Here is a 24807-nt window from a genome sequence, read left to right as displayed (position 1 = left end):
GATTACTATCCTATATGGAGCCAATATTTTACATTTATCCTAGTTATTTTTTCCTTTTCTTTTCAAGTTCTTATAACAGGAAGTATTTGTCAAGAAGATATATGAGTAATAGCCTCCCAGGCACCTTAAAAATAAGAATTTTCCTACCATGAAATCATGCCTTTTGTGGAAAGGTGGGAATGATTCTGGTTTTTACAAGAGCAAAGGTTTCATTCGTTTCAAGCTCATTTCTTTCAGACAGGGGCACTCCGCGACACCATCCCTGCTGCTCCTTGTCCCTTTCCCAATCTATGACAGGTTCACAGGCTGCAACCAAGGGATTTTAAAATGCAAAGGTTTACATTAATATTTGCACTCTGGCAATAACAGGCCCATTTTGCTTCCTCTGTAAGCCTGTGATAATTGATGCTTCATACCTGGAACTATGTTTCATTTATCTCTTTACTCATGAAGATAGTATAGAAATAAAAGGTAATGTATGGAAAGGAACCAACCATCTGAAATAATAATCCTAAATCCAACTAGATAATCTTTTAAAGCTGTAAGAGTCAGAGATGGAGATTTCTAAACTTTCAAAGAAAACTTGATTGCAAATAAGAAACCTGTGCATTTTTGAATGCTTATTGAATTTGAATGTCTGTGTGGGCCAAAAAAGAATCAGAGGGACAAATGGAAGGCAGGAAACAAAAGGTGTAAATTTTAGATGTGTTTTAAATTAATGTATTTAATGACATATTAGACTCATTACAATTTTACTGACTTTCCCTTTACATTTGAATATAATTTTTTACTAGCCGATGCAAGCTGCAAAATGGCGAGTCTTCTAAGGTGCCTTTCCTTCCCTGGGATCCTCATCTTAGAATGAGCAGAGGCACATCGATAAGAACTGGACCTTGATTTCACAACCTCATACAAAGCCAGGCAATTCTTGAGCCAAACAAAGGGGGTGTAAGCTATTTCATTTATTTTGATAATCCTCCTCTTGCACGGGAGCATTTTGCTGTCTTTGTCAAAGTGAATGACAACAATTTGGCCAACTCTCTCTGAGCTGCACTCAACAGTGACAGGCAAATTATCAGAGGCCCTGCACTTCTTATTATCAGAGGAGAAGCCATCAGGGGGACGCATGGAGGATACCTCTCCCTTGTCACTATTTGTCAGTGGGACAAGGGCCACTGCTATGGGTAGCTGACAGGTAATTTCAACAATAACAATTACTCCTATTACTGGTGTCATAAACAATTCGCCCAAGGCATGACAATAGCAAAGCTTTATAATTCAATGCCATATAAATAAATGCCAGCAGGTAACAAGTAATTTAGCTCCAATCAAGCTTTCACCCCGGCATTAATATTGTTATTGCAAGAAAACGGAAAATTGAAAAAATTCAATATGTTAATGAATTAAGAGAGGTTCAAGGGCTAGACAAGAGGAGTTGGAAAAAGGAAACCAAAATTATTGTGGTATCATATTTGGTGCCATCCTGGAGGCCAAACATCAGTATAATTACTTTAAGACAAGAAGGGGAACTGGAGTGCCTTAGATCTCAGAGCAGGGAAAAATGTGACATGAGCTTTCAAAAAATCCACCTAACTCCAATTTCTGAAGAATATAAGGAGAAATATGAGAGTGTATATATATAATGTAGCATTTCACTGGCTTTCTTTTTCTACCTGAAATATTTCATATGAAGCAGAAGCATGAGTATCAAAGAAACGTTTCCATCTGTTTAAGAAAATTGTATCAGCACCTGCTTCCTTTACATTAAGTCTTATAATGAAACTATTTTAATAATCCTTTTTTTTTTTAAATCTGGGGTGAAGGTAAAGCTGAAAGTCATCTTTGCTCTCCAGCTGTCCACCTTTTGGAAGTGGACTAGAGGATACAGTGTTATCTTCATACGTAAAACTTCCTGATCAAGCCAATTTGCAATTTTAGTATTTGTCCAGCAAGACAATGTGCCATCATGGTGACAGCAGTAAAAGAATTTGAAAATCTCTAATTAGGAGAGCTGCACACCAATTAACGCATGTCAAATTTCACTTCATCAAGTGCCACTCTAATTTTCCCTCTAAAAATTAATGGATTTTTTTTTCTTTTGGTATGTGTGTGTGTCCCCTTAAGGCAATGTTGATTCAAATCTGTTCAAGATGCAGTGTTGCACAGCTAAGCATCTTCTTGATTACAATCCGCCACACTTCTAACTGCGCTCATTCGCACTGCCACGGATACTTTGTCAACAGTCAAATTACACCACGCTGATAACAATGCATAATGGTGTTCCTCCTCCAGTCCCCTGTCAGGAGAGGGGCTTCATAAAAATGTGATGTTTTCTTCTCAACTGTATCTAAAGGAAGTTTGTATGACCAGGTCCCCAGTCAGGTGTTGATTTTTAAAATTAGTTTGTTAATTTCAAAAAAAAAAAAAAGAAGAAGAAGAAGAAGAAGCAAAATGATGGCATATAAAAAGTCCTCATTGAAAAAAAAATCAGCAAAGAATGAGGAATGGAGAATATCTATGGCCAAAGTTTTGCTTAAACACTTTGTTCTGAGACATTTTCAAGAGCACTATTCTTGGTTAAATACCAGATTTTTTTTTTCTTTACTTATGGTCTATAAACATTGGAAGCCTCTCTTGAACAGACTGTATTTAGATTGTGCTAGAAGTTTGTTTAACTGCCATATTTGCCAGAATCCTCAAAACATCACAGGACATAGAAGACAAATGACTTTGTGTGTTGCGGGGAGGGGGGTGGGGGGGAGTGCGTAAGGGGGTCAGGACTGTATATTCCAGATAAATGTTGATTCACTTTTAACTATTTTTTATCCTAGTTGCTTGTTGCAGATTGGTGTGTCTGAGGCATCAGCACACGTGGTAATATTTCTCACTGAAAAATGAAAGAAAGAAATGTAGTGATTATAAGATGATTTTACATTTAGTCTTTTTAGAGATTATTTAGATTTCTTATTTTTCAAAAACAATCAGAACCAGAACAAAAACAAGGAAATTAAACAAAATTTTAAATATATTCTCTCATAGATTCTTCAGGGAGTAGAGAACATTCACACGGGTTGACATCCCAGTTTTCTCAGCATGTAAGCATATTGTAATCCTATTTATTCACTAAAAATTTAAATTCATGAGATCTACACTTTATTTTCTTTAATCTGCAGGTCGAATACAGCTTCTTATTCACTGATGACTAACTCAAAATTTTAAAATGATATTTTTAGGTTTGTATTTCTGAATATTAAAAGTGTCTTCCTTATCTTATGGCCCCACCCCAGCATGTTCTTAAGTGGTCTATTTCAAACAAAAGAAAATGACATCCCCCTTTCAACTAGCCAAACATTAGATTCTCTCAGAACTGATTGGGGGTTCACTAGAAGTTTTGCAATTAGATGCATATAAATTGAATTATTTTCTTTTTTCCAAACATCGTTCTTAGAACTTTATAAATGTAGCAATACTGGCTTCACAGTTTCATGTGGCTCGTTTACAAATAAAGGTATTTTAATAAAACCAAGTTCTGTGTACCTTTGAAAAACAAAAAGCTGGAACAATCTCACATTAAAACATTACAAAACGATTGTAAAGGGAAATTTAAAGGGAGAAAACTTGATTATATAATGCGATCCAGCAGTAATCAATTTTACCTTCAATATCTTGCTTTTGTTTTCAAAATGCTAAATAAACAATACATAATGCATCCCTCATCAGCCAAACCATGGAGGCTCTGTGCTCAAATAACAGGAAACATATTCAATTTTCCTAACAGAAGACAGTTCATTAAGCTGTGCCACATCAAATAAAACTTTAATTTCTCCAGCATCAGAGTCGCAATGAAAGCAATTGAAGAAGATGAGCCATATGGTACTTCTATCAGCAAACACATATTGCTCATTCCCCCAAAGTTTTCTAATTCTGCTCCCCAGACCTGTGTAATATAGATAATGTGCTCCGAGAGCAGCAACCATGAGCTATCTAGTGTACACTTCTAATACTGTATTTAATGGGAAATAATGAATCATAAAAGCCTAGAGAAGACGGCTTTTGCTAACCTAAATCTCAGCTGTAATTTCATTGTTCTGTGCCTAAGATGCTGTTTGCCCTTTCCAAACAACAGCAGTTGAACATAATTATGCTGCTTCGAAGCTGGGCTTGAAAAAGCATCCCTAATATAACCAACTTTCTATTAACTCCTGAAATTCTGAATTTAATGACGCACTGATACAGGCATTGAGATAACCAAGCATGTGTCATTTAAAAATCCAAACAGCATTTTTCTCCTTCTTCTCTTTGGTCAGACTGCTCAATGCTTTTACGCTTCCTCCTCCGCCCCCTGCTTGCGTCCATCCCCCACCCCACACCCCACCCCATGCAACAGGAGTGGCATGATTAAAAATGAGGAGATTTTCTTGTTATTAGCAAATTTGACATTTGCCTGATGAAATGCACATAAAATGTGAAAGCTACACAGTACTCAGAAGAATGTCTCCACTCCAATCCTAGCTACCAAGATGAAATAATTTAGGTAAAGGAAATGTAAAGGTCCTTGTACATCTCTTGCTGCAGAATGCTAGGGTTGCGTTATAAATGAAAGAACCAAATATTGCTGAGCTTTTAGAGTGATAGTATTTTGACACATGTGAAGCGCATAGTGTTTCTTCTCTCACCTTAGCTGCTTTGACAATTCACTTAAACATAATACACATGCTCAAAAGCAGCAATTTACATGTCGTGAGCCCAGCCTTTCTCTGGTTTGAGATCTTGGGGCTGGGGCTTTGTTCATTTTTAGGAAAAAATGTTGCTTTTTCCTCTAACTAGGTCAATAATTCCAGCTTTTCCATTTTTAAAGCTTATCAAATCATTATTTTACCAACATGATGCTAATTTAGAACATCATCAGATAACACCGTAGATACATATTGAAAACATATTTTAATGGTTTTGTTTGTTTTGGCATCATATGAACCAAGAACAATTAAATTAAAAAGAGACTTTTAAAAGTTAGAGATTGCCTTTTTAAAGCTTATTAAAATCAGCATGTTAACATGCCTGTCTCTGAATTAGCTCTCACACTTGATTGCCATCATTAAAACGAGTTGTTCGGGTGCTGCTCAAAGCTGATTCTTACTAGTTATTAACTTGAAATCTCTTTCCATTGATATGTTAAAAAAAAAAAAATCATTCTTACTAGTGGAAGAAACAGTCACCAAAACATGAACTAGCACAGCAAGCCAGCAACATTAAACCACGAAAAGACCAACAGGTAAAATAACTACAGTAACATCTAAAACACACTCAGGAAAAAAAAAAAAAAATCACAACAACAAAGAAGCAGTTCATTGATTATATTTCATGAATGCCTTAAAACAAATGTTTAAACAGTTTTCTGAAACAGTGCAGAAAACCTCTGCATGCTCCACTGGGTTGCAACGACAATGGTCTATTGCAATGTAAAACACGCTGGAGGATAAAAAGGTGCTTTTTGTTACCATTTTATCAAAGCTGTTCATCTTCGAGCTGCAGGCAGCATTTTGCTGGAATTGCAGATATTTCTCTGTCCAGGCTCCTTTGTTTGTGCATCTCATTTGCATATATTTATCTCCAGCTGAGGGTGCGTTCTGCTCATTAAGGCCTCCCTTCACATTATTTCATAAGCCAGCTGCTGAGAGGGATTTCACCTGTGGTGACTGAGAAAAGAGGGGTGAAAAACTAAATTCTTCATAAAAAGGAAATCTTCAGAGTCTCTTCCCCTATAAATGGGCACCATTTGTGTTAAACAGCCTCTTGTCATGATAGATGCCTCCAGAGGTCAGGGGTTAAAGTTGATTTGAAGGTCAGCAGTAAAACAACAGACAAACCAGACGCCAAACTGGTTCCTTAGCTGTCGGTGGGAGCTGTGGTACAACCAGGTCTTGAACCTTTTTCAACCTCTAATAAAACAGGGGATGAATCTGAAGTGGATCAACCAGGCCCCTGAGGAAGCAGCACAGAAAAACACAAATAATATCAATATCAGGCAGCCACAGGGAAACAATGGGGCATTTCTCCGTGCTACATGCATGCTGCTATTGTTTCAAGGGCTGGGGAATTAATTCCACTTATTTATTTAAGGCGTGTCAACTCACTGCCTAAACCTGTTTCAGTGTCAAGATGAATAAAACTTTTATGGCTCATAAAATAGAGCCATTCATCTCAATGTTCTTTGTGGTGCTTTTTTTTTTTTTCTTTTCTTTTCTTTTTTCTTTTTTCTTTTTTTTTCTGGCATACTGAGCTAGGCCTCTGCTCTGAAATGGTTACATCTGAACCCATTGCTGCTATGATCCACACCATATTAGAAAAAAAAATTATTTCACTGGCAAATGGATCTCAACAGAAATGACACAGGGAAGCATTTTAGCTACGCTGTAATAGCTCCAAAAATTCTTCTAAACAGTCTGCATGCCGTTGCATCTGTTTTGAGCATGCATTATTTACAAAGCAGAAGTTTTACTATTTTAGAGGAAAAGTTCAAAAGAGATAGCAGTAAAGATATTAGTTTTCTAGAATACTATGTCACATATTTCATTTTACTTTAGAAATGCAACCTTGTTAGGATAGCTCTTTCCCATTCATCATTTTTTGCCCAAGTTTCCACTGTTCCATAGTCAGCTTATACTGATGTAATAATCAAATGCCTTCTTTAACTTGACTGCTCAGAATTTTATGTTTAATTTTCTGCATAAAATAGCACACATAAATGGAAAAGAAAATGCATTTATATGCTTTTTGTATTATAAATTTTTTAAAAGTTCAGTTATAGAATTAATTTTACTTTCGATTTTCTGACAAATGACTTTAATAATAATATAAATAAACAGGTTAACATTTCTAAAGTGCCAAACACAATGTGAAGCACATGTATTTTCTCATGCAATTATTAATTCAATCTGAGTCACACAGGTCCACTTAGAATGGACTGTAATAACACTCTTTATTATCCACAACATATTTTAGTTGAAACAAAATGTTCCAGTCACACAATATCATCACCATAGCAGATCATTATAGCTTTAACAGATGACATCATGGGAACACAGTTGCTTTATATTAAAATGAGTAAAAAGAAGCAATTTGATGATATTTCACAAATTTTCTAATCACAGCCTCAGCCGTGTATATTACACGTTTTTGCTCCATTGTAATGTAAATTGATTTGTGGAGGATTCACTTACTGTCTTATCCTAGTTGCTTTGTTTTTGAGTTCTCTGTTGAATATTGTAGACTTTACATATGATGCTAGATTATTTCTGATGTAGTCAGTTGGTAGGTAAGGGTTTTCCCACATGAACTCAAGTTTTTCCAGCAAGTAGATCATTTGAGAATGGCTCCAAATAAAAGTGGTGCTTTCACATTTTGCTGGTACACAAACATATGGCCCTGAGGAAGACGGATTCATTTTGGGGTGCTAAGCACTGCTCAAGATGTAAGTGCTTTTTATTTCCCATTTGAACTAGTGCATGCACCTTACAGATGGACCGGTTGCTTTACATACTGGTGGCCCATTTACAAAGCAGCCCTGTTTGAAAACAGATGCTTTCAAGTGGGTCACCAGGCTCTAGAAAAATATTTAAACTTGTAATTATTGGCTTTTGGTCATCTATGGCAATGTGTTCTCATTTAAACATAGAGCAGGGGATTTTTCTTCTATAACCAATTACAGTTTAAAAAATGCAACGAATCTTGCTTCACACAAGGAGCTTAACTTGTGGTTGGAGAAATTTTCCAACTTATTAAATGTTGTTTATATCCTCATTTTTGTCTTCCCAAAGCATTTTATAACTCCCTCTGTAACTGACTTATCAATTTTCTTTCTGACCTTTCATATTAAATTTAACCACACCCCCACCCCCAAACCCAGAGCCTCCAAGCAACTAGCCTAGAGCAAAAATATACAATTTACTCTCTCCATATCTCCACCGACGTCTTTCATTTTTCTTGTACTCTAATCTAATCGGTAATTCGTAAGCTTTGGCCAAATAGTTAAAAATGTTAAGTGCTAGCAAAGCCTTTTACCTCCCCCTCAGATCTGTCTCTGTTTATGGAATGGGTCCCAGTTTCCTCCTCTTCTCCTTCAGCCTGGGGTCTTCAGGTCAGAACACTGTAAATACACACAGCCCTTGCTGGACCCATAAATCTGAGCAAAGGGCAGGCCTATATATTCAGATAAGCAGGGGCAGAGATAGGGGCTTGAAAGGAGGGAGAACTAGCGGAGTCTGAGGCTCTGCAGCCCTGTTCAGAGAACTGAACTCAAAAGACCAAGAATCCTTAGTGCAGGAGGAATTTTACCTTGAAACATCTCCCCTTATTTCTAATGGATGAGGTTGGCACTGCTTCCTCTTCGTTTATTTTATTTTTTCCACATTGCTTATATTCACATCCTTACCAAATGTATTATCTTAAAGGCAATCAAATTAAACAGTAAATTTAATTTATTTCCAATGTCTTTTTTTCTTGTGTGTTTGTGTTTTGACCTGTGTGTGTGCGTGCATGTGTGTGTGTATATCAGTGATGTGAACTGAAGTCATTTTACTAGAAAGTCTTCTCTACTGTAATTTTTCAGTCCCAAAGTTTTTGACTGTATAACTGTATTCTTACTGACCACATTGAATCCCCAAGAAAAATACATCTAAACGAGGAATGACAAAGTGACAAATAAATGCTTACATATCCTTCCATCTTCCAGGCTTCTATTTTATTCCTGGGTTCAAATATTTTCTGTTGGATTTTCACTTCTTGAAATTTTCAGTGACTCCTGGAAGACCATCCTTCTTGGGGGATGTACCCATTGTGACCACAGATAATGTCACCATGGAAAATCCTGGGCAAGATGACCATGGCTGAGAAGGTCCTTTCTATCACACTTGACAGAATCACTGCCTGATTCTTCTTTACATGCAATGAGTCACACCACAGATTCGTCTGGGTCATTTCAGACTCCAGGAAAATGTGTCACTCGATTTGTTTCCGAGCAATGTTTTGTATTTTATTGTATACATGTATATCTAATTGTAATCTGATTTCTCTAGGTTATTCTTTTTGGCTAATAGAGAATAGATTTTAAAAAAATGCTAATTCATGTTCCTCAAAAGGGGCTTCTTTTTTTCTTTTCCTCGGTTGAAAAGTTAGTGATAATTCCAGGTAATTAAGAACATTTTATGGAAAAAAATTGCCAAGAAAGTAATTGGGCTGGGAGCCCAGAGTGTTACACCTACACTAGAGCCTCATTTTTGACAAATCTCTGAAATGATAACAGTAATGATAATAATCATTATGTATCATTTATCAAGCACTTACTTTTGGTAAGCAATGTACTAGGAACTTAAGATATATATTAATTTTTGTCTTTACAAGTGGTAAGTGATGTACTACTCTACAGTCTCAATCTTATAAATGAAAAAAACCCTCCGATTTGAAAAGTAAAGAAGCTTAATCCAGAACACACATGGAAGCCCAGAATTTGAAAGTGGTTTTGGCTCCAGAGGACTGTCTTCTGAGCTGCCTCTCCATAGCCTCAGGTTCTGCATCTTCAGGATGAGTGTCTTGGGTGGGAGGGTGTCTATGTAGTGGTGATCTTCCATGGCCAGTTGATTTTCTCCTGCCCCTACTCTCCTGAGCCTAGCCTTGGCATTTTCAATAGCTCTCTGGCATCTGGGCCTGCCTCTCAAAGACCTTCTGGACCACATGTCTGAAACGGAACTCCCTGATTCTCTAGCTGCCATGTCTCTACTCTGTGATCCATGTGATGTTTAATGGGAGGGAGCACCCTCGATTCTGTAGTCTGAACTTAAGGCTCTCTAACTACCTACCTTGTTTCACCTGTCATGATTATCATCCAACCTGGCAGAGAAGTGACCTGTGCAGGAGGCATTACAGTCTGACCACCTGGGTTTGAACCCTGACTCCCCTGTTTACCAGCTGTGCAGTGCTGGACAAGTTACTTTACTCCTCTGCGCCTTGATTTTTTTCATCCGTAAAATGGAGTCTAAAATATTATTTATTTTATAAGGTTGTCTAGTTCAGATTGTTGGTAATGTTTGACAGAACTATTAAAATAGCCTTCAGGCTGCTGTTTCTGCAGTGAGGCTCCTCCTTCCATAATCCAGCCCCTCTGGATTACAGAATAAAATAAATAATAAACATGATAATTTCCTGCTTAAAAATCTTTAAGACTCCCTATTGCCCTCAGGTCGAACTATTGAATCAGGAAAAGGCTTTCATTATTTTCCTCCAACTGCTCTTTCCAGAGTCATTTTCCACCATGACCCTCTAAGCAATTTCCACTCTAGCAGCAAAAAATTATACATATGATGTTCTTTTATGTCTCCAGACTTTTGACTGTGCTGTGCTCTCTCTATCAGGAATGCCCTTCCTTCCAATTTCCATGTAGCAAGAGTACATTTATCTTGCATGGCTCAGTTCAAAAGACACTTTTTTTTTAAAGGCAGCATAAATTGAGACAGTCACTTCTAGAATGCATTCCTCTGTTTTAGAACCTAGTATGTTGATAACAATCATATGCATGGTAATTATTTGTCTACCACTAGGCTGTGGACTGCTGTGGGGAGGGACTATGTTTTTTTAAACTTAATATCTTTTGTTCTAGGGCCTCACATGTAGTGGGAGCCTCCCAAATTTAGATTAATATATAAAATATCTTTCCTCACTCCTAAAAATGACTTAGAGCAAATGTGAATCAAATGACTGTAATGTTGTTAACTAGTTGAATTAACTCCTGTTAGCTTAAGATAATAAAAGCAGTGAACTTGTAACAAAATTAAATTAAAAACTGAAGTGCAATTATAGTGTTCTTACTGTCTCCAAGATAACACCATGATACATTTTTTTCCTAGCACACATGTTACATTTTTTCTGACATCATAAGAAAATCTGAGAACAGAAATCCTTTCAAGCATTTCGTTTGATAGAGAACATCTATATTCCATACAGTATTCCATTAGGAAAGGAGCCTGCTTTTCTCTTATCTGCGCTTACTCTAAACATAATATCTTATGGGAGACAGTATATTAGCGGTTAAGATCATAAGCTCTGGATCTGGAATGTCTGGGTTTAAATGCTGGTGCTGCCATTTATAAGATGTGTAATGGCTGGAAACAGTTTTCTTGGGACCTGCTATCTCATCTGTAAAATGGGTACCATAGTAACATTCAGTGTAGTGAGTGGTTATGAGGATCAAATGAGTTAAAGCATCTAGCACCTAGATGAGAGTTCATGTATCTCGCACTTAGATGAGAGCCTGGCTTATACTAAGTGCTCTAAAAATGTGTCTTCTTATTTGGTTGGTGTTTATAAGAGAGGCACCTGAAATCCTGATAGAAAGGTGAGGAGGATTTCATCATCAGGGAACAGTGGAAAGAGATGGAGGAGTCTTGAGAGCTTGTGAGAATGTCCATTCACCTGTGCAAGGACCAGTTTATCTATTTCAGATATAATTCCAACACTTCCATGATTTAGTGCTTCATTTCATCATTTTACACATGGAGTTACGTGTAGGAACGAACCCAAGTGTAAACTTAGCCATCAGGAAAGTTAGCTCCAGAACTATCTTGCCTGAGTTTGAATCCCAGCTCCATGACATGCTGGCTGTCTCACCCTGGGCAAGTGTTTTCATTTATTAAAGATTAAATTTTTTCATCTGGCAAATGAGGAAAAAAAGAGTAATTTTTGCCTTTTACCTGTGGTGAGAATTAAATGAAAAACCATCACTCAACATGCTTATCACAGTGCCTGTCATATAGTAAGTGCTTAATGTGTTGACTACTATTTTCATGTTGCAAATATTATTGAATATTTTTACCACATGGTATGCTTTTTTCATGTAGTTATTGAAGAGAGTAAAAACATTTATTTATGTAGATTTAAAAACATAAGGTGAGCACCTCTATACTCACCATCCCAGGTTAAAAAATGAAAGGTTGCCACTTTCTTAGAAGTCTCTGCAGGCCTTTCTGGGCACATTCCCATCTCTCTCTCCAGCGCGTTACTGTTCTCCTGGCCTTTGAATCATCGTATACTTGCTTCACTTTATAATTTTAGTTCTTATAAATGTACCACTAAACAGTATGTTATTTGGTTTTGTCTTTTATGAATATTATAGTAATTGATATATATTTTATATTCTGTGTTTTTCACTCAGCAGATGCAGCTGGATTGATGCATGCACTGTAGTTCATTCAGTGTCATGCTGAATAGTATTTTATGATATCTACACCCTACAATTTACCTTGCTATTATTTTTTCTATTGATGGACATCTGGACTGTTATTTATTTATTGCTATCACAAAGCCTGCTATATAGGACATTCTTGTACATGTGCCCCTATAGGAGACTTTCTATATATACCCCCCGGTGTCTATATAAAGACTTTCTTTAGGAAGTTAGACCTAGGAGTGGAGTTACTCACTTGTAAGATGTGGGAATATTCAAATTTACTTGGTAATGGTAAACTCTTTTCTAAGTGGCAGCACATGAAGGAGTTTTCAGCAGAAGCTTATTAGGTACATATTTCAGATCCTCATAAAAATTATATATGTGGTAGTTAGTTTCCAAGATTCCACAGTTTCAACATAAAATCCAAGTGATCCACTTCTCTTGGTGTTCATACCCTTGTGTGGTCCCCTCCCACATTATGCCAAGGCTGGTCTGTGTGACCAATATAATTCAGAAAGAGTGATGGTATTGTTGCTTCTGTTTTGGACATCTTTCTTCTTGTCTCTTTTGCATCTCTCACCCTGAGGGACACAGCTTCCCTGTTGGAAGAAATTCTATGGAGAGGCCCATGAGGTGAGGAGCAGAGGCCTCCAGCAAACAGCCAGTGAGGAGCTGTGGCATGCCACCAGCCATGTGATTGAGCATAGGAGCCAATTTCTAGCTCCTTGGATCTTGAGATGACTGCAGTTTGAGAGCTTGACTATAACCTCATGAAAGATCCTGAACCAGAATTGCCCTGCTAAGCTGCACCTGGTCATGAGTCCACACACACACACACACACACACACACACACAAATGTGAGATTATAAGTATTTGTTGTCTTGAGCTAAGCTTTGAGGTAATTTTTTATGCAGCAAAGATAACTAATACATATTCTATTAAAAAGGTGAAAAATTCCAAGTTCCCTTAAGGAATATGTGAAATAAAGCAGGATATTAAAACAAATAGATTTGAAAATGGATAACATTAAAAGTTGATGCACCTGTAATTCTAGGTGCTATTAAGTTAGTTAGCCATGTAAAAAAAAAACCCACAGAGATGGGAGACCAAGGATAGTTTGTGATTCATAACCTGTAGCAACGCATGTCAAGCGTGTTCACGTTTTTTTAGTTGATCTTGATTTATCATTATTAGCGTCCTTTAGATGTCTTTATAAGTTATTCTTGATGCAAAAACATTCATTATAACATAATAGCAAAAAAGAAGCCATTTAGTTATACAGAAGAGAAAAGTTAAATACGTCATATATCTACTAAAGAGAATATTATAAAGTCATGACAAATATATACATATTTTTTAAGTGACATATTCCAAGCATAATGTTAAGTGACAACAGTGGGATATGCTATACAAACAGTATAAAACCAACTATTCAGTGACTTAAGGGTGAAAATGGCATCTCTTAGTTGTGAGATTATGTGGGAATTTGTTTTCTTCTTTAAACTTCTGGACTTTCAAAGTCTAATAAACATATGTTAAGACTTCTATTGTTAGAAAAAAAGTGTATTTAGCATTGAAGAAATTACTTTTAATTCATTTTTAGTAATACAAAGAAATGCGGACAGCAAACTTTGCCTTCAGATTGGGAAGAAAATCCCTATCAAATATATATCAGCAATGAGCATCTGGAAAGATTCTGGTTGCTATTTCGAGTTGGCTTCCTTTCAAATTATCTTGATCTTTGGATCTAATCATAGTCCTCTATCTTGTTATAATTGCTGGTCCTTTTGATTTCTCTTACAGAAGTGAAGATATATTCTAAGAAGTGTATCCTTAGATGATTTCGTGGTTGTGTAAACATTATAGCATGCATTTACACCAACCTAAATATTATAGTATAGCCTACTACACACCTAGGCTGTGGTGGTCTAGCCTTTTGCTTCTAGGCTACAAACCCATACAGTATGTTACTGTTCTGAATACTGTAGGCAATTGGAACACAATGGTAAGAATTTGTATATTTAAACATAAATGTATAAGAATTGGTACATCCAAACATGCAAAAGGAAATATTTTATGATAATATCTTATTATGGCTTCAATGTCACTAGGCCATAGATAGGAATTTTTCAGCTCTATTATACTCTTATGGGACCACCATCATATACGTAATCCACTGTTGGTGGAAATGTCATTGGAAGGCGTGACTTTTTTATTCATTGTTTTGTGGATTTCAGAGCTATTGGAGAATCAGAGGGTAAATTCACAGAATACTCTAAATTTAAATGTGACTAAAGTTTATATTCTTCAGTTTCTGCTCATGAAGTTGAGAAGAATAAGGTAAATGAGATTTCATGGAGGCATTGTGGAGGCAAGGGTTGCCTAATACCTTTTTATACCAGAAAGGATTTTTATCTAAGGCAGCCAATGCTGGCATAATTGAAGAAGGAATTTAAGTTGAATAGGAGCTGGAGTCATTGCCCGCACAGTGACACTTCATGGCATAATAAGTATAGAAATTTTTGATATTAGTTTAAAAAGAAAAATTCTCAAAACTTAGTGTTTGAATAGACTGAAAGTGTTCTTTTTTTTTTGTTTTAAAAATGCTCTTTATAACAATATTTTTTGCCCATTAAATTAAGCTTGGAAAAGACCTTAAAATAGAGTATTTAATTTGGAAGAATTAAGCAAAGTTCCATCACGCAGGAACTGCTTCAACATGTTGGTGTATTTCTTCTGATACTTATATTTCCTTTCTGCATTTCCATTACACCCTGTACTTTTAGCTTGCATGCTTTGTTATTACTGTATATTTCCTTCTAGACTGTCAGTTCCCTGGGGACAGAGACTATGCCTTTCTGGCTTATCATCTTTTCCTCACCTTAGAGTTTAGTAGGTGCTTAATAAAAACATGTTGAATGAGTAACTTGGTTGGACAATTACATGGAAAAGAGGAAATCCATGAGTAGAAAAATAAGTGAAAGTAAAGCTCTATGCCAGTTGAGACTATTGGCAATTTGAAGTGTCAGTGTCCTGCTGTTTTTGGTCCCAGGTGCCATCAAAGGTAGGTGGAACCAAGGCCAGGTACCAGGTGCCACCTGAGTGCTCCAGGGCCAGTGCCAAGTGGAAGTTCTGGGAAGGTTTCTGTGAGGGTGCTCAGTCAGTGCCAAGGAAAGAGATCACACCTGGGTTTCTGAACTCCAAAAGGGCAAAGCAGAAGAAGGAGCTCATAACTGAAGTTTGGGTTTAGCAGGAAAATATCATGGCTTCTGGCTTTATTTGAAACCTCGAACACTGAATCATATTTGCTTCTCAAAGCAGTGAGCTATTTTGTTTTATCATGTACAAAATACTGATCTCAGATATTTCAAGCAATAGGAAAACATTACCAGTTATGGCAAGCACTGGAATTCATAATTTGGTGACTCTGCAAAGATCTAATCATTCCAACATCATTATTCCAAGCGTTATTTGATTAATCATTGCATTTATAGAGAATCTCTTAGCCAGTATTTATTGTTTAGATTTTTCCAATGCCCTCATCACTGAGGTCTCTGGTTGCATGTGTAGAAGATTAAGAGATACAATAAACTAGGAAGAATAGATCAAGCAACACACACTAGACCTAGGCCAAACTAAATAAATATGTCTATTTCTAAGGCCTGGAATTCAGCAAGAACAGACACAAATTCTTGCATATATAAAAAAGTAAAATTTTTACAAGAAAGAGATTTCAGCCTTAATTTGATCTGATTTTGCTTAAGTTAAGCAGTTTTTTATCTATAAGCCAGTGTTCATAATTATTTTTTCGTATTATTTTTCCAATCATGGTTTGAAGATAATAGGAGCCATGAGGAAGCAGAACCAAGAAATTAAAAATAAAATTCTCCAAGTTGTGAATTGAGGACAAGGCATGTGTTTCCAACTCAAAATAAATAGTTTAAAATCCTTTTTGAATCTGGTGTTAATAAAATCAACCAGAACAAATTACAGCTAAACGCAGTTCTTCCTAGTGTCAGTTACAAGCCAAATCCCCTAGTTTAGATTCTGAATTTTAATTTCTGATCATGGGTGAATTACTCACCTCCTTGTGCCTCGGTTTCCTCTCCTATAAACTGGGGACAATAACAGTATCCATCTCATAGGATTGCTGTGAGGATCCCACAAGGTAATATGTGTTAAGTTCTGAGAATAATGATGGACATATAATAAGTGCTATATAAATAGCTGTAATTACGATTAAACAATGAAGCAAAACACTTGCCTATTGTTCTAGATCATTTCATCTTTTTTTTCTTTACAAGAGAATGCATTTGTTACTCTTTATAGCTTTATAGTTCATTTTATATTCATTCTTATCCTTCTGTACAAGATTGCTTCTCTTGTTCTTCTGTTGGTTAAGTCTGATTTCTTTTAACTAGCCTCTTATAAGGTAGAATGCTACAATATGCTGGGGCCAGAAAGGTGTCTTTGTATTTTTTGACATTCTAGAATCAGCCACAGCATGTGATCCACATTAGAAATCTGTAGGAAAATAAGAGCAATTTCTTAAAATCCTTTTGTGTTCTTATTTTTATTTTTTAAGACAGGGTCTCACTCTGTCACCCAAGCTGGAGTGCAGTGGCACAATCACACCTCACTGTAGCAGTTATCAACCTCTCTGGCTCAAGCAATCCTCTCACCTCAGCCTCCCAAGTAGCTGAGACCACAGGTCCCATCATGCCTGGCTAATTTTTTAAATTTTTCTTAGAGATGGGGGTCTCCTTATGTTGCCCTGGCTGGTCTCAAACTCCTAGGCTCAAGCAGTCCTCCCACCTCAGCCTTCCAAAGTGCTAAGATTACAGGCCTGAGCCACTGTGCCCAGCCTTTCTCTGTTCCTAAAATACATCTCTTTATAAATTTGTGTCCTGGAATGCAGGTGATTGAATACCTCATTTTGCTACTATTTAAAAATGGAGAATAAGAGAGAGATTTTTTTATGTGAGTATCATTATTGACATGACTGTGCATAAGAAAGCTGTATATACTGGTTCTTTCCTGGGAGATCCGAAGTGAGAAACCAGTTGTCCATTTCACTGGCTCTTCACTTGGCCATCTCCTCCATGGTGAAGCTGTGCAGTGGACAGAGGTCTCTGGACAGCAGAAGCTGCACCCTGATGCTCTACCTATTATTGCAGGCTCTATTACATGGATGGTTATTTCAGTTCCCAAGCCTCAGTTACCCTGGCTATCCTATGTGAGCTGTACATCCCTGCCTACATCAAAGCAAGAACTTGGCCCAGGAGGCAGTGGACCAAGTGGTCCAGGACCCAACTCTTAGGTCTATGACTCAGTTTACTGGAAAAGCCTTGTAATTCTTCCTACCTATAGAAACATCTTTAAAATCCAGCAGTCAAGCAAGGATATCTCTTGCCACGGACTTTTTCTAAATCTATTTGCCTTCAGCTATGGAACTGGGAAGGCTCTTTCAAAGGGACATTTTTCTCCTCCCACCCAAGGTGATGGTAACGTTGCTAAATGCCATTTGGATCATGTCGCTTCCCCTTGAGAAATCCTCCAATTGCTTTTCCTTGAGTATGGAGTAACATATCAGTATCTACATATCATTCACAGCCCTTTGTACTGGACCTCTGGGGTCTACTTTCCCACAAGTATCTTGGCTTTGACCCTAATAAGTGTGACACTTTCCTTCATTTGCTGTCTTTTCTCTTCCTCATGCCTTGCCTTTGGATGGATTATTTTTTCTGTTGTTGAGATATTTCTTTGATTTTTTGCTAGGCTAAATCCTCCCCTTCCCATACATTAAACTCAGGTGTCTTGTCCTCTGAGAAGTCTGTCCTGAACTCTAGGCTGAGCTGGATGACGCCCTCTGTACCCATCCAGTGCTCACAGCATTAGCTACACTATGTTGTACCTGCCTTTTGGTGTTCATGTTGTTCATTGGTCTGGAAGCTTCTGAGGACAGGGACTGAAACTTTTGTTTTGGCAACTCTTGCATGCAGCCCAGAGCCTGGCAGATGGTAAGAAGGTCAATAAATGTTTATTGAATAAATAAAAGAATGAAGCCTAAATTTGATAAGTTCTCCCATATGATAATTAGAGACACCATAAACCTAGAGGACATTATGATTTTAGGCAGATTTATAGCTAGAGGAAAACTGTTCCCAAAGAATTTAGAGAAGGGAGAACTAGATCAGATGATAAATGCATGATGGTTTATAAGAATTAGAAAGAATATAAGGTAAGATGCAGGGGCTCCTGAACCTGGGGAGGAGTTTTCAATAGGTAACATATTCAAATGAGTTAGCTTTGAAACAGATGAAGTGAAAAGTTCTGATTTTAGGGATTAAAAAGTTCATTAAATTAATACAAATTGTTGGAGAAGAACTTGTTTGAAAGTGCTCAAAATGAGCTAAGAGTGTAATAGAAGCTCTCTAAACTTTTATTATTATTAATGGCATATTGAGCACCCAGTACCTATTGAGCATTTTCAATAAGTGCTTTAAATGCATAAACTCATAGGATTTAGCCCTCATCACATCTCTATGAAGTAGGTCATTGGTAATATTAGCCCTGTTTGTGGATGAGGAGGCTGAGGCTAAAGTATTGTAACCCACATGCCCAAGCTTACAGGGTTGGAAAATGTGGGTCTGACTGAGTGAGTCCAAAGGCCATGGATTGCAGGAGGGACGGTCTCACTTCATTCCGCATTGTCAGATCATGGGGAAAGATTGGTTCTATTTTGAGCGCCCATTTTAAGATGGTTACAGACAAACTAGAGTGCATTCTGTAGGGGGAAGCTGTTGTGAATTTAGGAATGACCATTAATGACATCTTGTTCTTTTACTCAGATTTCTGAACCAACTTAGGGATACATGAAGAAGTCAGACAAGGCCGGGTGCGGTGGCTCACGCCTGTAATTCCAGCACTTTGGGAGGCCGAGGTGGGCAGATCAGGAGGTCAGGAGATTGAGACCATCCTGGCTAACACGGTGAAACCCCGTCTCTACTAAAAATACAAAAAATTAGCCAGGTGTGGTGGTGGGTGCCTGTAGTCCCAGCTACTCAGGAGGCTGAGGCAGGAGAATGGCATGAACCTGGGAGGCCGAGCTTGCAGTGAGCCAAGATCACACCACTGCACTCCAGCCTGGGTGACAGAGCAAGACTCCATCTCAAAAAAAAAAAAAAAAAAGTCAGACAAATAGAAATCTAGAAATCCAAATGTCAGCTTTTTCAGAGGAAACTTGTGTTATGGTTAAATAGATGGGCTACTCCTGTACCCCTAGCCCCACATTAAGTGTAGCCATCAGAAGTGTAGATTCACCCTGTAAGGGCCTAAGCCTGCCTGCTAAACTCACCACAGGCAGGGAGAAAATTGAACTCTGCAGGCAGGTCCAAAGCAGCAGGCGCCATAGACCTATAAGGACTTAGCCAGCCATGCCCAGGGATGTCTCTCAGATTCAACAATCAGGCAAGCTATTCCTTTTCTTATGGGCAGGAAGGAATCAGAGAGAGGTCAAAAGTGTGACTCTAAATCTTTGTAGAGACACGTAAATCCCAGGAATAAAGTCCTCATCCTTAGCCATGGCCAGGATGCTAATTGTCACATCAGTGGGACCAAGGAGTGGAAAGACTGTTGTAAGGGTTAAATTTATGTGTCCAATTGACTGGGCTGTGGTACCCAGATTTGGGGTAAAGCATCAATTGAATTGCTGTGAAGGTGTTTTGTAGATGTGTTTAACACTTGAATTAGTAGACTTTGAGTAAAGTAGATGAACTTCCATGATATGTGTGGGCCATATCCAATCAGTTGAAGGTCTCAGGAGCTAGGAGAAATACTCCTCAAGACTACAATATCAACTCTTTCTTGAATTTCCAGCCTGCCTGCCTGCCCTACAGACTTCAGAGCTGCCAGTCCCCAAAATTCTGTGAGCCATTCTTTAAAGTCAGTCTCTCTCTCTCTCACTCTCTGTCTCTCTCTAGACATAGGTATACATACATATATATATGGATGGATATGTACACATACACACATATATATATATATATGGATGGATGTATACACATACACATACATATATATGAATATCTCCTATTGGTTCTGTTTCTCTGAAGAGTTCTGATTAATACAATGTGGAATGTGGGAATGTGGAATCTGTAGCTGAGGAGTCAAGATGGTGATCATGGAAGCTGTTTTCACATTTCTGATGGGTTCCCACAGGACAAGCTATGTAGCATCTGAGATGGTTTAAATGGAGTGTGATAACATTGTTGGTCGTACTATAGAAGAAGTGCTCATGTTATGAGAAGGCTGACTCATGGCTGGCTGTTAGGGTCACTTTGAACTCTTTTAAGAGTAGTGAAGCTATTTTATGCTTCTGTTAAATAATCTAATGCCATAGGTTTTTTTTTTTCACATTTCATTGTTTGTGAATTTCTTTCACATCTCTTAGTTTATTGGTTTTCCCATAGTGCATAGCACACAAGTAGGCAATTATGGAATTGAATTAAGAGTTTAATAATGGCTCATTAGGAACCAAATTTCAACTTTAAATGAGCACATATTTCTCTATTTTTTGTGTTGCTTTGTTCCTATATGTGTTTCTTTTAAAGTATTCATTTGTAAAAAATAACCAGCATATTGGTAACGTCCAGTATTACTTGGTTATTTAATTATAAATTAAAATACATAGCTCACAGGATTTTTGACCAGAACAAAGCAAGAAATTAAAATACTAACAAGAAAATAACCTAATTTGTAAAATAACATTCTCTGAAATCAATTATCTTATTTTCACAGGAAATAAAATTAGGAGAAATCTGCTAAATTCATCCAAAAGAATACAAGAGTTTGGGAATATAAAAAAAGTACTACTTCTTTAAATGCTAATGAACACCAGCTTTATCATTTCTAAAGAAGAGGATTTTGGTGTTATTTTTCTTCTCCCAGTGAAAAATTTTACTGCTCCTACCTGGCAAAGGGACATGGGCTTGAGCCTGATATTTGAGACTATATAAATAGCTGATCTGGAAATTTCAAGCCAATTTTATCCTCTTTCCTTCAACTGCAGTTTCATGCTCTCGCCTCTACTCCTTGAATTATCCCATCAACATTCTTGGTCATTCAGGGTTGATGAAGCCATCATGCCATGATCAGCTGCTTAACTTGGCACTCTGTGAGGGAGGGGGGATCTTTTTGAAGCCCTGACACCATTCCCCTGTCCAGCTCGTCTTGCAGGGCAGTGAACAAGAGGCTGAGCAGAAGGTATCAGAATCTTTGGAAATGGGACCCATCAGATGTTTCACAAGTCAAAGTATTCTGATGCATACTCAAGTTTGAGAGCTACTGGTTTATAGCAGTTCAGCTCCTCACAAACACAAATATATGCACATTTGTGGTATTCCTTCAGTAAAGATGTCTCTGGTCATATTGAAACAGTGAATATGTGCCTTTGTGTGTGTGTGCGTGTGTGTGTGCATGTGTGTGTGTGTGTGTCTGTGTGTGTGTCTGGTGTTTGGGGGTAGAAGTGATAACCAGGAAATGTCCCATGAAATGTCCCATGAAGCAAGGGCAGGGGTATTTTCTATGAACTATCTCCATTAATCTGTGGGCCTGCATTCCTGGAAAATCTTCACTCAGGATCCCCAAGGCTTCCTGGAGCAAAGGTGGCCCAGCCTGGGTCTTGGCATAGTATGACCTCAGGGTGTCCAGGCTGAGGACAAGGTGAATGTCCTGCCTCTGCTGCGCTGGGCCTGGGTGCCCTGGTGTGCTCCTGCCCCCTCCTTGTCAGGGAACCTTGGACTGGGTCTGGGGCCTGAGCTCAATTCCCAGACCCACCTCTATTGAGCTATGTGACCTTGGGTCCTATGCTCCCTGGGCCATCTGTGGTGAGTGGGCCATATGACAGGCCATCTCAGGGAGGTGGGCAGGGATGGTGCTCACCATACAGGCCTCCCTCACTTCTCTTCACCTCCAATTGTATGCAGAAGACTTCAGTATTACACATCCTTCCATGAAGGACCTCTCCTACCAGAATAAAAAAAAAAGCAAAAGGAAATGATTTCTCGTTCACTTTCAGCTCGGAAACTCGACAGGCAGGCCTTGGCTTGGTGTCTTAACTCGGCAGCCCTGTGGTGCTAGGTTTTATACATTATTTCAAAGGGCTAGAGTTCCCCTCTGAAGATTTGTTTTCTGGTGGTGGGCTTAGCAACTCTATTTTTTTCTCCTTAATCTATTTTCTTACACAAAGAACAAATGCCTCCAAGTACAATTGCACCCAGATTACTAGACTCTCCTTAAACATTACCAAAAGCTATAATTTTGAAATTCTTTTATCTATCCCAAGCTAATAGCAGTTTTGCATGTCTTTATATTGTTTTCATCTGTTTCTTAGCTGCCCCCTCCTCTTGGGTTATTGTCTCTGGAATATGTGCGGGCTTGTTTAATTTTAGTGCTGAATTTGGGATATGGAAAAGATTACTCCTAATTATATTACTTATTTATTGAAACATAATATATTTATATGGACCTTCTGTGCTCCAGAAGCAGTGTGTTCTTTTGTGAAGACATTGCTGGAGTTGCCAAGGCGGGGATCTGAATTGAACAGGATCTGAATCTAAAGCAATCTAGGAGTAGATCTATCCTTCAGCATCTTCAAACCAACTTATCAAATATTTCTTTCAACATGAAACGTTCACCCCAGCCCTGTAGCCAACTAGTTCAGTGCTATTTTTTCTACAATTCAATGAACCCGTGAGGCCCCATCTAAAACAATCACCACAGCAGAACCTTGGGGTCTAACAAAGATTTCCCTCCCAGGGAGAATAAGGCATGTTGAATTGGTTTGAATCAATGGGGCATTTTTTCTCTTGTTGGCCTGGTGATTACAACCCTGTCTCTTAAACTGCACTCAACTCAAATGACTTTTTTAAATGATATAATGCTACTAAAGAATAGAAAATACATTCTGGGTCAAGCTATTACCAAGCAGAAAAGAAAAAAAAACTCCATCACTTTGAATTTCTCACTTTGTCAATAAAATTATCAACCTCGACTTCCATTATGTTTCTTGGTGCCTGCTGTTAAGCCATGAGTCAGAAACCCCCAGCTTTGGATGTTGTCATAGAGCCCAGACACCATATGTTCCTCTGTCATGAGAGCAGGACCAGCTACATGATTTGTGGGGGAGCCCAATGCAAAATGAAAGTGTGAGGCCCCCTCCTCAAAAATTATGTAGGATTTCAAGACGGCGACAGCAGAGCATTAAAGGAAGTGCTGGGCCCTTCGGAACCACACAGGACACACATGCATGAAGCTAGCCCTTGTTCAAAGACAGACCTAGTTGAGGAGGAGGAAGAGTCCATTTCCTTCTCTCCTGCTTGTCAGCCCATGTTATTTAGGTTTATCTCAGAGGTCTGCATTCAATTCTACCAACTCAGTGAACTGCCTCTCTCCTTTCCAAATTTGCTCTGCATTTGGGACTCTCTCTAAACAAGGTGTGCAGCTTCGTGCAAAGTTAAGTCACACTGCCAAGTCCTCTAAGGCCTGATGAAAGCCTTGGGGCACCAGGAGGGGCAGAGAGGCAGCCCTCGCGCCTCACCACGCTGCTCTGCTCTGCCAGAGGTAATCGCTTTGCAGATTCTCAACTACATCTCCAACTGTGGTGTTTTCTCTCCTTTGTCCTTCTGACAAAGACTTTTATAATTCTCTTTAAATGTTCCAGGGCTTTTTTTGCTCTTTCAAATAATTGTTATCAATGCCTACCAAATGCCTTAGATCTTCTCCTCCTCCTTGTCTTTACTGTAAATATTTTCCCTGCTCTTCAGCAGCAACGTTATGGCTATACATAGTAACAAAATCTCTACAGCTATCTTAGTTTCCTTATTCTTGTGTCTTCAAAGAGTCCCAAATCTTGCTCTGTTGGTGTTTGTTGAACTTTTCTAATAAGATGACTTTTAAAAGAAAGCTAAATACATATTTATAACTCTTCCATGAAAGTCTGCCTGCTATCCCCACTCCTAAATATATTAGTGATTTCTGAGCATAAAAAATAGATTGATTGTGTGACATTATGAACTGGTAGTCATAGTTTGCCTACTGATAACTTTGCCAAACACAGGAGCATGTGGACATTGTTGCTTCTAAACCCAGCTGCATTCCCTGCAAACTGGATGCCCTCAGAGGAGAAGGGTGAGAGGGTCCTTTATAGAATATTTTTGCTGATAGTGGTTGTCACTAGGCAATGACATTCACAGATGTTCGCAAATGGGTAGTTCAATTAAAAGTTTTCATAAATCAAGTTCAGGACCTCTGAATCACCCTACCACAGAAAACTGACAGATGCATTGAAAATGAAAATTAAATGCCAGGGCTGCATGAACCATTTCTTCCTGTTCTGTTCAATGTTACTACTTGTTTGCGGAGGGGAACACTTGGAATTTCCACTTCTGCAAGTGGGACCCATTTCTCTCTGGGCCTTAATTCCTCCTGATGACAGGCTGAATATGGTAGTGACTATAGTCTCAGGAAGATACATCAGAAGCCATGCAGTCAGCTTCTCCAATACTTTCTTTGCCTATTAATTTCGACA

At 38.1% G+C, this 24807-nt stretch overlaps 1 long non-coding RNA gene across 1 annotated transcript; it reads right to left on the bottom strand.

Annotated features, from left to right (window-relative positions):
- Positions 1-106: 106 nt before the first annotated feature.
- On the bottom strand, positions 107-8822 carry LOC134756788 (uncharacterized). The gene is made up of 3 exons (XR_010129963.1): positions 8713-8822; positions 5499-5696; positions 107-2887 (listed from the first exon to the last, which is right to left on the bottom strand). It is a non-coding gene; the product is annotated as an uncharacterized lncRNA (long non-coding RNA).
- Positions 8823-24807: the final 15985 nt, after the last annotated feature.

Source organism: Gorilla gorilla, chromosome 12 (assembly GCF_029281585.2).
Source record: "Gorilla gorilla gorilla isolate KB3781 chromosome 12, NHGRI_mGorGor1-v2.1_pri, whole genome shotgun sequence".
Taxonomy (NCBI): domain Eukaryota; kingdom Metazoa; phylum Chordata; class Mammalia; order Primates; family Hominidae; genus Gorilla; species Gorilla gorilla.
The sequence above is the reverse complement of the archived record's forward strand: the minus strand, read 5'-3'. Positions and strand labels throughout refer to the sequence as shown.